The 11,351-nt window shown below is 55.8% G+C and overlaps 1 long non-coding RNA gene across 1 annotated transcript; it reads right to left on the bottom strand.

The window, feature by feature from the left end:
• Positions 1-2,353: 2,353 nt before the first annotated feature.
• LOC142595436 (uncharacterized) lies at positions 2,354-3,796 on the bottom strand. Its single transcript, XR_012831776.1, has 3 exons — positions 3,644-3,796; positions 2,990-3,023; positions 2,354-2,390 (listed from the first exon to the last, which is right to left on the bottom strand). It is a non-coding gene; the product is annotated as an uncharacterized LOC142595436 (long non-coding RNA).
• Between the last annotated feature and the right edge of the window lie 7,555 nt (positions 3,797-11,351).

The following is an 11,351-nucleotide window of genomic DNA, read 5'->3' as shown; positions in this document are numbered from 1 at the left end:
GTGACGGATGATGCTGAAGGTACCCCCAGGCATATAAACCTGAACAGATCCACCCCCCCAGCCAGCGCTGCAGGGAAGCTGCCCCAAGGCCACGGGATGCTGCTGGGATGCCTGGTCAATAATCATTGCTGCCCACAATATTTTAGAGTATCACTATGTCCAGTTTGACTCTGGCTCAGGCCAGGAGTCTCACTGGGGCAGGAGAGCAGTGCAGAAGGCAGTTGAAGGACAGGGTGGGTGGCTTTAGCTGTTACCAGGCTGAGGATGCTCTGGGAATGGGGAAATCATAGAATCATAGAATCATAGAATCATTTAGGTTGGAAAAGACCTTTAAGATCATCCAGTCCAACCATTAACCTACACTACCAAGTCTACTCTAAACCAATCAAGGGTAGACTAGACTGAACCATGTCCCCAAGTGCCACATCTTCCCGTTTTGTGAACACCTCCAGGGATGGGGACTCCCCCACCTCTCTGGGCAGCCTGTTCCAATTCTTGACCACTCTTTCCATAAAGAAATTTTTCCTAATTTCCAACCTAAACCTCCCCTGGCACAGCTTAAGCCCATTTCCTCTCGTCCTATCGCTAACTACTTGGGAGAAGAGACCAACACCCACCTCACTACAACCTCCTTTCAGGCAGTTGTAAAGAGCAATAAGGTCTCCCCTCAGCCTCCTCTTCTCCAGACTAAACCACCCCAGTTCCCTCAGCTGCTCCTCATCATCCCTGTGCTCCAGACCCTTCACCAGCCTTGTTGCCCTTCTCTGGACACGCTCCAGCACCTCAATGTCTTTCTTGTATTGAGGGGCCCAAAACTGGACACAGTGTTCCAGGGGCGGCCTCACCAGTGCCGAGTACAGGGGGACGATCCCTGCCCTGCTCCTGCTGGCCACACTATTCCTGATACAAGCCAGGATGCTGTTGGCCTTCTTGGCCACCTGGGCACACTGCTGGCTCATGTTCAGCCGCTGTCGACCAACACCCCCAGGTCCTTTTCAGCCAGGCAGCTTTCCAGCCACTCTTCCCCAAGCCTGTAGCGCTGCATGGGGTTGTTGTGACCGAAGTGCAGGACCCGGCACTTGGCCTTGTTAAACCTCATACAGCTGGCCTCGGCCCATCGGTCCAGCCTGTCCAGGTCCCTCTGCAGGGCCATCCTACCCTCCAGCAGATAGACACTCCCACCCAACTTGGTGTCATCTGCAAACTTACTGAGGCTGCACTCAATCCCCTCATCCAGATCATCCATAAAGATATTAAACAAGGCTGGCCCCAATACTGAGCCCTGGGGAACACCGCTCGTGACCGGCCGCCAACTGCACTTAACTCCATTTACAACTACTGTCTGGGCTCGGCCACCCAACCAGTTTTTTACCCAGCAAAGACTACGCCCGTCCAAGCCATGAGCTGCCAGCTTCCCAAGGAGAATATTGTGGGAGACGGTGTCAAAAGCTTTGGTAAAGTCCAGGTAAATGACATCCACAGCCTTTCCATCATCCACCAGGCAGGTCACCAGGTCATAAAAATATTAAAAATATTAAAACCTCTCCAAATTAAAACCTCTCTGGCCCAGATTTTAAACCACCCACCCACAAATAAGACCATGAAACTCTCAAACCACTGCCATGTTTTACACAGACAAAACAAAGCCCAAGAGAAGGCTTGACTTGAGGATCTCTTTGAACACCCTGCCCCTGTGGGACAGGATTCTTGCAGCCCCGCAGGGTGCTGAACAGCCTTGCTGCTGTTTCGGCAGGACATGGTGGCCCTTGCAGGCTATCTCAGAGGAAGCAGAGCTCCTTCCAAAGTAGGAGCATGGCGTATAGTGCTTTTCATGTTTTGGCCCTTGAGGAGGTCTCTGTTTTCGCTGTCTTGTGCCTTTGGCTTTAGCATGGATCACTCAACCTGCCAGGCAGAATAAGATAAAATGTTTGCTCACTGGCACAGCTACAATACAGTTGTCTCTGTTCAGCTCCATCTTCAGAGCTGTCTGCAAGCCGGGGGATGGAGTTTGCATGCCGGGAGTGAGCTCAGGAAAGGGCATCCCAAGTTGTCAGAGGGATCTCAAAGGACATTGAAGGGTCCCTGGGCCTGGCAACAAGTGGAGGGAGCAAGCTGAGAAGGGTGCAGGGAAGTCCAAATAATTGGGAATGGACCTGTGGGGAACTGAGAGAAAGGAAGGGATGTCCCAGAGGAATCACAGAGAGGGAGGGGAGAGAGGGAAGGAGGGGAAACAGCAAGGGGGCAGGTGGGGAGGCCCTGGTGCTGGTGTGGGGTTCGCTGCTACCCTGCCCATGCCAGGGAGCAGCACCCAGCGCTTGGCGAAGGGGCTATGGCAGCAGTTCCGTCTGCACCTACCGGGAATCTCAACGTCATCATAGATGTCAGTGTCCCTGCGAGGAAAAAGATGGGGTGCTGTGAGCGGTCTGGTCTCCCATGTCCCCGCTGCCTCTTGACACTGAGGCAAGGACCAGCTCCTGCTGCCACGTCTGTGTCTCTCCTAACATGGCTATGGGCTCTGGTGTCCTCTGTGCAGCCCTGTTTGCCTCCTCCCAGCCTCCTGCTCTCCCTGCAGAGACGGGATCCTCCGGCATGGGGTGAGCATGGCTCTGACCCCTCTCGCATTGTGCCCAGTCCCAGGCTGCCTGGAGCCACAGACCCGGCTGTGCGGAGCGGCAACACTGGCCTGTCATGCCGTGCCGCCGGCAGCATCTGGACAGTGTCTGGGCAGGTCCCACGTGAGGGACCACAGCTTGGGGAGGGCTCACAGTGCCCCAGAAGTTGCTCACAGTGCCAGAACCTCTCCTGACACCAGAAATGGCAGATTGAACCCCCAGGGTAACTAGCTGATGTTATCTTTATGATCACTGCCTGGGTTGGATGGTTTTAAGTTGGCACTCAATGGCCAGGGCTGGTTTGGTGCCAGGCACTTGCTGGGTAATCGCTGCAGCTTGTGGAGCGGGGAGGAAGGGGCTGGGGAAGAGGTACTCACAGGTGTAGCATCACGGCCCGGGGCACGTAGCCATCTGCAACAGAGCGAGGAAAAGTATATCAGGTTGTGCCAGGGGGTGGGCAGGGCCTCACCCCAGCACCTGCCCCTGCCCAGGACAGGAGGGGTTCAGTGACGTCTCGCATCCCCAGGAAGAGCTGGCGGCAAGGAGGAGCCTGGCTCTGGGAAGCCAAGCTGGACCCTTGGGAGGAACCTGCTTGGGGCAATGCAGGGAATGAGCCTGCCAGGCTGGGTGGCAGCTGACTGGGAAGAGCCTGATCCCCGACAGGGATCTGCAGCCCATTTCACCTGAGCATCCTTTGGTGCAAACATGGCTTGTGGAGTCCATGCCTACAGCAAAGCCTGGTGTGCCGGGCTGGTGGCCGAGAGGCTCAGGGAACCGCAAAGGCTTTCAGCAGAGGGACAAGACAAGCACAGCTAAGAGCAGAAATGCTGGTGACAAGCAGGAGGAAGAGCAGGATGTTTGTGTAAAGAGAAGTGGGAACATTTGAGACCCAGGGTACGTGTCAGGTCTGTCTAACCGGAAGGAGATGTCTCCTGCTGTCTACCAGGGTGAGTGTGCACGAAGAAACTTGTTCCCAAAACTGTGTGCTGTGATCCCTGCTGCGGGCAAAGCCTCAGTCCCCACAGACTTACACTTCCTCTGGCTGTTTCGGCAGAGGATTTGCTCCTGATTTGTAAACTGAATGACATCAAGAATTTCTCCTCGTCTCAGTGGCAGGTTCTTCCCTCCACCCCTCTTCTCCGTTGCTGCAGGGTCGACCATCATCTGAGTCAGGACGTTGATGCTTCCTTCAAACTGAAACACAAAGAGCAGCACTGCAGCTCGGCCGCCGCCCCAGGGGAGCGTGCGGTGGGCAGCTCTGACCGCTCGCCCTTCTTGGAAAAAGCAGATCCCTCTCTAGCCAAATGGTCTGTGGGACTGGTCTGATCTGAGGGTGTTTCAGTGGGGAACAGGGCAGGTGTGACCGGGGTATCAGCTGGTCTCTGCGGAGCACAGCTCCTCTCTGCCATTGTGTTGCGCCCTTCCTGGGAGGTGAGGGGGAGCTTAGAAGGATAAGCAATTGCTTGTTGCTGCTCACCTTGAATTTCTTCTGAAACTCCCTGTCTGCCTTCTCTTCCTTCTTGAATTCCTTGAGTGTCATTAGCTTCATCTTCTGGGAGACCTGGCCTTCTCTGCAGAATTGTTGCAAGTCACGGGAAATCTCAGGTGACCCCATGCTCTGCTCCCTCCCTTCCCCTTCTCCCCCTGCCCCAGGTGCTGCCCCACTGTATTTGCCTGCACCAGCTCTCCCCTGGCACCCAAAGGTGCCTCCCTCTAGGGCTGCTGGAGCTCTCGGGCCAGGTTTAAACCTGCCGCTTGTGCTCTTCACCATGGACATTTCTATCACAAGCCCAGCAGAGACCATTAAACCACCAGCTTTGTTAAAGCAGCAAGGAGCCCTGGCCATTTTGGGACCCTTTGAAAGAGTAAAAACCCCTGTTACCTCTTTGCAGCTGCCAGCAAGGCAACCCTGTTAGAGGCTCGACCAGCATCTCCACCTGTAAAACCAAACCCCGGGAGAGGTGCTGCCGTGAGGCTGCTATAAGGTGTGGACACCTGCTGAGACAGGATGCAAGACTGAAACAGCAGCAAGAGCTTTCTCCTCCTGGGACCAAACCCTGTGTTTACCCCCTGAGCGTGGAGGGGATCAGGGTTTTCCCATGCCCATTTACAAGGCAGCAGAGAAACCCATTGCCCTCCTGTGCATGGGAGCAGTGGGCTCAGCGCAGGCTCTGCTGCTGCCCATGGCTTGTTGGGGCCTCGAGGCTCTCTGAGCTGCAGCGCTCACCCCAACCAGCATCCCAGCCCCTCCTGTACCCACCTCCTCTGGGGCGGGGATACGCTGGTGGCCGGGACACGGGGGGCAGCAGAAAGCCTTGCCCTCTCCTGAGCAACCCAACGGGCTCTACGTCATCGTATATCTCATCTTCATCCCTGTGATGAGGCAGACAGCGATTAGGTAGCCCTGCTGCAGCCGATGGCGCTAGGGGCCAAGGGCAGGATGGAGGCTGCCAGGAGGAGGGTGGGCAGCAGGCAGTGGGGCTGCTTGTGGGTTGGCCCTGGCTCTGGGGCAGAGCAGGACAGCAGCTCCGTGCCACATGCCAGCAGCTCCTCACAAGGCTCGGCAACACGGCACAGCAGCCTGGGGTGCAGGAGATGGGCAGCGGGGTGCGATGGCAGCACCCAGACCTGTGTGGTAATGCAGCCCAAGAAGGACGGCGCTTTGCACTGTGGGAGCTGCCTGCACAATGTGCTGTCCCACGCTGGGCCCCAGGAGCAGGCAGAAAAACCCAAGGACCCTCTTGCTGTTCCCTCTCACGCCCTTCCCACTGGGTTGGGACAGCCTGGAAGCCACCTAGAATGAAAGTGCCGCCTCAGTCCTTACCCTGTTACACTCGGAGCATCCTGTGGTGGGAACCGTGCTGGGGCTGATGCAACGTAGCCTGGTTTCAGGTAACCTACAGTAGAACGAGGAACAGGAGGGAGCAGCAAGGGATTATTTCACATTTTCTCCTTGACTCTATCACCCACCTGGAGGGTCAGAGGTGCCCTGGGCTAGATTTAGTGCAGAGGGATGCAGGGAGATAAAACTCACTGCACATCTGGATCCAGCAAGGCGTTTTTACTCCGTGGCTCATCTGCAGATTTTCTTTCCTCCCAGCACACTGAGGCACAGCTCATCGAGGAGCTCACTGGGGAGCTTTAATATATATTTTTCCATTCTTGTGTCCCTAATGTTACTTTGTCCCTGGACCAGCGACAAAAGGGGAGGGGAAGTTTGGGTATTTCACATGTGGTGAGAACCCTAAACTCCAGATCTGTACCAGAGTCAGGGCAAGTCCTGGATATCTCTGTGTGCTCGGGAGCGTCATCAGCCAGAACATGCTGCTGCACCCTGTGCAATCGCTGGCTAAGACACCAGCGCTGCTAAGATCCCGTTATTTTTATCACCAGCCTGGTCAACCAGACCAACCAACAACTGGCACGAAGATCTGCAGTACAACATTGCAGCTCTGCTGGGTTATTGTACCAAGTAATGCACAATCACATACCAGGCCCTAAAAATTTTAAGATTGCCCTAAAAATTAACAAAAAAAAACCCAAATAAGGGTGGGAGTGTAATTCTAGATGTTCAAACTTGCCTCAGTACGCATCCATTTAATGGCTGGACTGGATGATCTTAAAGGGCTTTTCCAACCTAAACGATTCTATGATTCTATGAAACAAATACTTGAAAACTGCTGGTTTGTAGGACATGCGGAGAGCAGATCACTCCCTCCTCTGCCAGGGCCACTCAGCCCGGGGCCGGGGCCGGTCTTGGTGGGTCGGCATCTCCCAGCACAACGGCATGGCCAGGTCTGAGAAAGGCCTCTGTGTGCTGATACAATAATAATGTCTTATAATAATAACATAAACCAGCTAGGTTTTGCAGTTCTAATGTGGAAAGAAAGAGAGGCTCTACTCTCACGGTTGCCCTCTACCCTGCAGCTATGGCATGAGCTGGTTAATAAGGAACCATCCTTTAAACGGGATGGTGAACAAGAACTTAGAGGAGTTAAGGAAGAAATGGGATTTGAAACAAGTTTCATCACCCAGAGTGTGGCTTAGCAGACTGGCAGCTGTTAGAAACCAACAAATCTGCCTAGATCTGGAAGGCCACCCTGGAGCGTGGCAGGGCTTGTGCCAAATGGAGAACCACCACGTCCAAGCGGCACCAAGCCCTGCGTCCCACAGCCAGCAGGGAGGGCACACCAAGCCAGCTCCGCGGCCCTGGTGGCCATAGCGCTGGCTGTGCCTGGGGAGTCGGTGGCTCCCTCAGGCTTGGAGGTGGGTGGTATTGCAGGCAACGTGCTGCCAGCTTCAGAGAGTCTATGCCCCCTGGCCAAAGAGTGTGTAAGTGCTTCTTGCCCATGGGATGGAGACCAACTCTGCTTCTCACCAGTCAGACTTGTGTGCTTTTAGAGCCACACAAGGGCAGACTGGTTGGAAAAGACCTCTGGAGCATCATCCAGCCTCCTGCTCAGAGCAGGGCTGGCCTCAGAGCTAAAGCAGGTTGTTTAGGGCCTCATCCAGGTGACAACTGAATATCTCCAAGGATGGAGATACCCATCTCCCTGGTGCCTGTCACAGGGCTGCACCACTCTCACAGGAAAAAGCCTTCTCATATCTGACTGGAATTTCCCCTACTGGAGCTCATGCCCGTCACCTCCGGTGCTGCTCCTGGGCACCTGTGGGAACAGTCTGCCTCCATCTCCTCCTCCCGTTAGGTAGCTGTGGGCAGTGAGAGGATCTCCCCTTCACTCTCTCTCCTCCCGGCCAAACAAGCCTGGGTCTCAGCCTCTCCCCATGTGCTCCGGCCCCCGGCCATCTGAGTGCCCTGCACTGGGCTCACTCCAGTTTGTCAGCATCCCTCATGTTACTTACTCCAACGCTACTCCCTACAAGCACCCCAGAACCTGATACCTGTTCCCAGCCAGGGACGGGGCACTTAGTCCCCTTCGTTTCTTCACCTGCTGTCCTTCTCTCTTGTTCCTTTCTGCATGTTATGCCTATAAAAGCCCCTTTGGCATTACTAGCCCCCACCTCTCCACACCCCACCCCACCCCCCCAATATTTCCATCTCCCAGGAGCTCCATACTCTAAGTGGGGAGATTTTCCTTCCTGAATGAGTGGCATTCTTATCTGGGGGACTTGCAGGTGCCTGGCCGTACCCGGCTGAGTGCTCTTCGGTGGCTCTGTGGCAGGACGGATGGGTGTCCCAGGGTGTGCAACCGCACCGAACTTCTCCAGATCCACAACAGGGGGACGCGGGGGCTTGGCCGGCCTCGCTCCCAGCACCTTGACCTGTGGCAGAGGCTTCCTCCGAGGCAGAGCTGGGTGCCCTGTCCCATGGGAGCTTCCCACAGTGTCCAGGGAGGCTGCAACAGCTGCGCCTTTGGCAGGAACCACTGGAGCACCCTTGTCTTTGGCAAGTGGCCGTGTCTGCTGGGCTGGGTTTCTCTGGGGAGGATTGGAGGTGGCTCCCACCTCCTTGTTAAATGCGTCTCCTCCTCCTGGCTTTTCAGGGGCTGGGGGGAAGCTGGTGTCTTGAGCAATCCCCTTCTTCAATTGCACCATCCATCCCGGGGTCTCACAGGTGGGATGAGGAGGCAAATGCTGTCCCACAGTCTGACCTTTACTGTGAGATGGAGAATCCCTGCTGAAGTCCACCTTCCTGGTCCGGGGGGGCTCGGGAGATGGCTCGCCCTTGGAGCCCGGTGCAGGGGTCTGTCCTGGCTCCGTTGCAGGGGATGCTGCAGAGCGACTCTCCAGCCAGACACCCGCTTCGGGAGGGTCTTTCCTGTTCCCTTGGAACTTTGCCCGTAGGTGCCTCACCATGGTCTCTTTCCCCTCCAGATGTGTCTGTGACCATTAAGAAAAGCTCCAGTTAAAACACCATGGAGGAAAATGAGTCAGAGAGCCCCCTGGGGAATGCAGTATTTCTTCAGCATGGCCTGACACTAGGCTTCCTCCATGAAATGTGGTCTTTGCTCAAAGCGGTATTGGAGCATGCCTGAGAAAACAACACTGGGCTGCACCAGATCGGGAACAGGTCCCACCACCATGAGGGCATCCAGGAGGTGTTTCATGGAGTCTTTTGGTCTGATCCACCCTTTGTCCACTACCAGCAATCATCAAAACAGAGGGATGGGGTGGGGGATTATACCCTACTAGTAGCAAAGCTCCTGAGGGCAGAATTTGAGATCTAGAGATTGCCCAGGGCTCAGATGGGAGCAACCTGCCTTGCCCTGGTCCTGGTTCCTATGAAGTCCACAGTGAACCCAGGGCAGTCGGGCAGGAGTTGGTGGGGGAGACCACACAGAGCCATCAGCATCCCCCCGCAGAGGAAAAGCCAGGATGGTGCTGCTGAAACTCATCCTGCCAAAGCCTGCGTGCAAAATATAAAGGCCAAGAGGCAGCAGTTCTGCCCTACTTTTCTGACCAGTGCGTTTCCTGTGCTGCTCACACAGCATATGTGCACTGGGACATGCCGGCCCCAGCACAGAGCTGCCCCTGGCTTCCTGAATGACCAAAAAGCACCTTTTTCTGAAGCCTCCAGATAAAGGCTGCCAGGAGGAGTCTGGATGACTTTTGGAAGAAGAGTGCCAGGTTTGAGGTACGGCACAAAACTCAGGTGGGATGGGATTACATTTTTCCTAAGCTTCTCAGATGGACCTTAGGGGAGGGGAGGGACCATCTTGCCCTCCTCCATCTTTCTCCCACCCCCTTGTCTCCGGACCACAGTGTCTCTTTGCATCGGAGCTGGCTGCTCCGCTTGCCCTTGGCAAGCTGTAGGCTTTGATTTTGAAGTTCTCCTCCCTCTGGGATTTCAGTTTGGGTTTGTGCTTGCATAATTCTTTTCTTTCACAACAGAAGGACTAGTATGCAAAGAAGCTAGTGCAATATTTTTAGACATAAGTGCTCAAATGTATATATACATTTGTATAAAATTGTATATAAGTGCAAGTTTCCCTTGCATCCCCAGGCAGTCACCCCAATTTCCCTGGTAAATGCTGCAAACGCAGCACTCTGAGTGCAGCCTGTGGTAAAGCAGCACCAATTTGCTGTTTCCTGCACACCAGGCAGTGGGGCTTTCACCCAAACTAGTGAAAAAAAGCAACTTTTTCCAGATTCCCAAACATGCTGCTGCAATTTTTGGTATCTGAATGAATCAGAGGTTTGTAACCATCAATTTTGGAGCTGTTTCATGAGCTGGGACTTGCACAGAGCCCCCAGGTGTATCTGTGGGATACAGCACCGCTGTCACCATCAATTCCAGATCAATTCCAGCTTTTTTCAATACGTTTTGCACTGGTGGGTGCTCTCCTGGACTCAGTGGCAGAGTGCGGTCTCCTCTTCTTTCACAGCTTTTATATCCAGCCCAACGTCACCCAGCAAATCTCGCACTTAGCCCAGGAACTGGTCAGAGACCTTTGACGCTCCAATCAGCTCAGATGTACAGGAGGACTTTGTCTTCCAGGAGGAGCAAGGGTCTTGGCAGGATCCAGCCCCTCGCAAGGACACTGCCAAAGCCTTTCCAAGCAGGAGACACAGCCCCGCTCCCTGCGCCCCATCCCCAGGTCCAGCACAGCCCAGGTCCAGTTCTTACTCACCATTTTCCATCAGTGGACACTTTCTTGCGTGCTCACCTCCTTTCTAAAGGCCACCGGAGGCATCCAAGCAGAAGGACTTGTGCAAGGCAAGCCTCTCCCAAGTCGCCCTCCCCTGAAACCAGAAGCTCTTTCCTCACGGTTGGTGAGAAGCTGTGTGCAACACCAGGAAGTCACTGTAGCCTGACCGTGAAACAGCACAAGGAGGAGGAGGAGGAGGAGGAGCAGGAGGAACAGCAGCAGCAGCTCTTGGTGCACCGCTAGCTTGGACTCTGTTGCTGTTGGGAAGCTTGAATCTCACCAAGCGCTGCTGGCCAGAGTCTCATCCAGGAAAGAGCCTGGGGCTCAGGGCGCGACTCCAGGACGCGAGGGACAGGCTGCTGTGAGGACCGGGAGGGTGGGTTACGCTCTCGTCTGACAGTGGCCGACGTGAACCTGCTGCCGGTCAGGTCTTCAGAGCCCCATGGGGCCTGCAGAGGGTGGAGGCGATTCGTGGGGGTCGCACAGCGAAAGCAGCATGGCCCCGCACAGCCGAGCTCTGCAGGAGCACGGGAGGGCTGGGAAGAGCGTACCCAAAACCAGAGTTGCGCCGTTGAAGAGCCAAGCTCTGCCATGAAGCAGGGGAAGTGCTCGGCACGGCGCAGCGCCGGGTTGGGCCATCTCTGTGTTGAAACATCCTGGTTGCACTGTTTATTGCCTCAGAGGCTGAAAAGGTCTGAGAGGTTGAGTCAAGCCCCGTGGCAGGGGTGCTCTGGCCAGCCGCGAGCAGGCGCTGACGCCCCTGCCCCAGGGCGGCGTGTCCCTCCAGCCCCTCGGGAAGGGGTCCCACCAGCAGTGCCCGCAGTGGCTCCTGCCTGCAGATGGTGTTAAGGATAAGACAGTGCGTCAAGGCCGTGGGGAAGGCCAAGGGTGGCGGCCCCTGGGGTCCTGCGGAGGGTGGTGGGTACCCGGGGCGGCACCGGAGGGTTTGATCCCACCGGTCGGAGGTGGGACGGAGAGGCGGGTGTCGGGAGGTCCCACACCGGACTCACAGGGAGCCGACGTGGGGGCACAGGGTGGGTGGCTGGTGGGGGCACGACAGCCACCTCCTCGGAGAGGTGGGTCCCCGTCACCGCCTGCCCCCCGGCTCCAGCGCTGCTGCCACGGGGAG

The sequence above is a fragment of the Pelecanus crispus genome, chromosome 20 (genome assembly GCF_030463565.1).
Source record: "Pelecanus crispus isolate bPelCri1 chromosome 20, bPelCri1.pri, whole genome shotgun sequence".
Taxonomy (NCBI): Eukaryota; Metazoa; Chordata; class Aves; order Pelecaniformes; family Pelecanidae; genus Pelecanus; species Pelecanus crispus.
This window is presented reverse-complemented; position numbering and strand designations above follow the sequence as displayed.